This window comes from Aphelocoma coerulescens, chromosome 27 (assembly GCF_041296385.1).
Source record: "Aphelocoma coerulescens isolate FSJ_1873_10779 chromosome 27, UR_Acoe_1.0, whole genome shotgun sequence".
Lineage (NCBI taxonomy): Eukaryota > Metazoa > Chordata > Aves > Passeriformes > Corvidae > Aphelocoma > Aphelocoma coerulescens.
In genome coordinates this window covers 32917-36488 of record NC_091040.1, presented here as the reverse complement: position 1 = coordinate 36488, position 3572 = coordinate 32917, and the positions used below count along the sequence as shown (strand labels likewise).

Here is a 3572-nt window from a genome sequence, read left to right as displayed (position 1 = left end):
TTGATGACAATGCTGAGGTGCGCAGGGCAGAGCAATCCGAGTGCATGTTGTGTCACTTGTCTATAGTGCATGCCATGTCTTTTGGGTGTCCTGTGTCACAGGTCTTTTGCCTTAGCCCTTTGATGTGCTTGCAGTCATGCTTTCCACCCTGACTTCTCTCTCCTTGTTGTATCCTCTCATTTGTCATCTCCTCTGTCATGGGTGCCTGCATGGGTTTGGCCCAGAGCTGCTCTGCCCTGCAGCATACTCTGGCATATCGGTGTAATAGAACAAGGCTTGGGGACTTGAAATTTGTAATGTAGGGTGCAGTTTGTCCTCTAGTTGATATTTCTAGATTGTCACAAGATGGCTGGAGCTGTGAAGTTCTCATGCAGCCCTTTGACTTTTGTCATCACTTTCTTGCAGATGCAGACGGATTAAATCCGTGGCAGAGCGCCCCATGCCGGGTGAGGGGGTTCCCACCTGAAGGTCGGTCACTGTTTGTCTTTGCAGGGCGAACATAAATGGTGGCTGTGTTACAGGATTGTTCTTTGTCTTTGTTCTTAGGAGGTAAAGCCAGATCTCAGCAGTCAAGGTCAAGTGAATGAGGTAAGAAGTCATTGGTGGAAAGAACCACATGTTATTCCTTGGGTGCCAAGTTCTGATACAGCTCTAAGCATCCATTGTCATTTGTGTGTTTCAGGCCGTCCCACCGTCTTATGCCGTACTCCTCACCGACCGGCCGACGGACCTGTCTTGCTGCCCTCGTTAGTACTCTGTGAGTATCATGGGACTCTGTGACGAAGCCTTTACCTTTTCCATGTGAGGGTACCCACCAGGTTGCCTTTGGCAATGGCTGAGGAGTTGCAATACGTTGGGGAGGGAGGGAGGGGGAGCGCGGGTCTGCTCAAGTTTTAGCAATGCTACATCACCTCGTCTCCACTCAACTCAGCTATACCCTACAACGATGGTGTTGGCCTTGGAGCGCGGCCAGAGCGTGCGGCCTGAGGACTCCAGCCTTTTTAGGAGACAGTGAGTGGCAGAATTGATGGGTTTTGGCTGAGGTGCCACTAAGCTCATGCACTGATGTTTGTTTGGTTTTGTTTATTGTAGCTGACTAAGAGATAACCAGCCTGGTGAAGGCACCAGCTGCCTGCATGGTGAGGCGGCCGCGTTTTGCACCCGAGGCAGATTGACATCCCCAGATATCCAAGAGGTAAGTCGAGACCTGTGACCCACAGTAGGGGTGAAAGCGGGGTGTCGAGTTGGCACTCACCGGAGATATTTTTGAGTCAGATTTGGAGGTGGGGATACCCAAGAAGGGACCCCTTAGGACCCATAAAGCTTAAGTCTTGCTTTTGATCACAGTGCCGAGGTGCGCAGGGCAGAGCAGTCCCAGTACATGTCATGTGTCTATTGTGCGTTCTTTGTCTTTTGTGCATCTCATGTCACAGGTCTTTTGCCTTAGTCCTTTGAGGTGCCAAGCATGTACCTTTTCACTTTGCGGGTATTGTCCAGGCCCCCTCCAGAGTCGGATGAAGATTTGAGGTGCGCCAGGGCAGCAGTGTAGAGGAGCCCTGGGGATTAATCTTCTGGAGGGTGATAGTCATGTTTTCTGTTTTGTCGTCTTAGGTACCATGAGCCAGTGTGGAGCCGAAGTTTGGAAACGGCCAGTAAGCGATTAGCCTTTGCAGTTACGAGGGAGGGGGGCGTTGCACAAGGGGTCATTTTTGGGACGTCTCATCGCAGTCTGAAGTTTCTTTCTGAATTTTTGCAGCCTCCAAAGCAGACTACAGGGACTGTACTGATGTCCACAGCTCCCACGTGTTCTTTTCTGTCGAGGATGGATTTTTTCCTCTCATTTCTGAAAGCTAAGTGTTGGGACTCGTGGTTGGGAGAAGGGAAAAACCTTTGGAATCACAGGAGGCAATCTGAAGTTAGCTTAGAGGAGAGGGCTGTAGTGGGATGGGCCCCTTGGAAGTAAAGGGAGAGGGTTTCTCCTTAGCATCACCTGACCCTTTGCCGGGCAGAGCAGTTCCATACCCATGTTTTTGCAAGCTTTGTGCTTTGAGTCTTGATGTCATTGCAGATCTTTTTGCCTGAGGAGCCTGCCTTTGGGTCCGGAGCGGTTGCCCAGCAGTCATCACCTCTTTCTCTAGGCCTACTGAACTTCTTGAGCATCCTCTTAACAGCTTTGGCACTAACTTCTCGTAAGGAGTTGTTTCACTGTCACGTGCTATTGCCATAGAGCCGTCTTTCCTTTGGCATCATCACTTTCTGGCTCATCTTGCAGCAGGAATCTTGGGTCCATCAGGTGAAACTGCTGGGCAGTTTTAACTTCTCTCTGTGTTACGTAGTTTGTGTCTATGTTGTGTAGTTTGTGTCCACCCTCTTCTGTGTCCTAGGGCTTTGTTATGTCTTGATGCTTTATCGGCATTGTTCTGGGCCGTATTGGCAGCGGGGGGGGGGGGGGTCTCTCCTTGTGTACTTTCCCAGATTGGGCTTATTCCAGCATCTTTACATTTTTACTTTTTGAGACCAGAGGAAGTGCAGGAGATGTTCTCATCCATCTTCCTTCTCACTTTTGGTAGTGCCTTCTGTTCACATCCTATTCCCTTAGACTTCTATATGGAGCATATTAGACCCTCCTCACGTGACCGCGGTAGTTCTGTAGGTTTTGTTGCCTTAAAGCATATCGGGCTCAAGAATTAATCTTCCAGAGAGTTATCTCAAGCCGTCGTGTCGTCTTTGCTTATATTCGGCGCACCACCTTGTCCATGTGCTCTTTGCAGTTGGAGCTGCCCTGCCCTGGCAGGGTAATGGTTAAGAAGAACAGTTATAAAACTTAAAGGTTCATATCTTTTCTATGGGGTTTTGGGTAGAAAATTTATGGGCCTAGCGTGGAGATAACTCCTAGCCTTCGGCCCCTCACTGACCGCCTCATGTTGTCTCTCAGGTCCCTGAGGTGGCTTTGGATCTCTGTGGTCACTGATGCTACCAATTTTCCCAGAATCTACCGTTTGATGTCGAGGAGCAGCAGCTGGAAGATGTGCTGAAGCATCTTCATCCGTAGAGTTTTTTGAGTAAGGGCTGCAGAACAAAGGAAGCAGGAAGCTGAAGAGTGTGTGACTGTGTGTGTCTGTGAGAGTTGTCTGTCTTTCTACTTCTGTCTGCCTGTGAGAGCATGTGTGTTGATGGGTTCTAATGTTGTATGTGAGATTTTTGCCTTTCAGGTTTTTCAACACATTTTTAAATTTTGAATTAAAAAAACCCCAGCCAGGTTTGTTCCCCCCCCCAGGTTTTTTTTCCTTCGGTCCTGGCCGGTCTGCGAGGCGACGTTCATCGCCAAGGTTTGGGTGCGGACCGTGCCGGCAATGGGGTTTTGTGAGGGAGGATGATTTGGAGGCTCCTGGGAACCACATTCCCATAGAGCGCCGAGGGTTAGTGGAGCGGTCAAGATGAGAGCAAGGGTGGGTTTGTGTGTAAGCTAAAGGAGGTGTGGGTGGTGGATGACTGTTATGTTCTCTACATGTTGCTGTTTTGGGTTTCTTATAACAATAAAAGAAAATGTAATAAACTTTCCAGAAACAGTA

General features: G+C 49.2%; 1 long non-coding RNA gene across 6 annotated transcripts; it reads left to right on the top strand.

The window, feature by feature from the left end:
* The first annotated feature begins 413 nt into the window (after positions 1–413).
* Positions 414–3572, top strand: LOC138099416 (uncharacterized). Of its 6 annotated transcripts, none has more exons than XR_011146714.1 (9): positions 421–468; positions 547–588; positions 683–757; positions 932–1011; positions 1093–1195; positions 1434–1527; positions 1612–1652; positions 1757–2830; positions 2936–3269. It is a non-coding gene; the product is annotated as an uncharacterized lncRNA (long non-coding RNA). The 6 variants fall into 6 exon arrangements; XR_011146715.1 differs by adding an exon at positions 3278–3572 and having other exon boundaries at positions 422–468; positions 1757–3062; XR_011146710.1 differs by having other exon boundaries at positions 414–468; positions 1757–3269.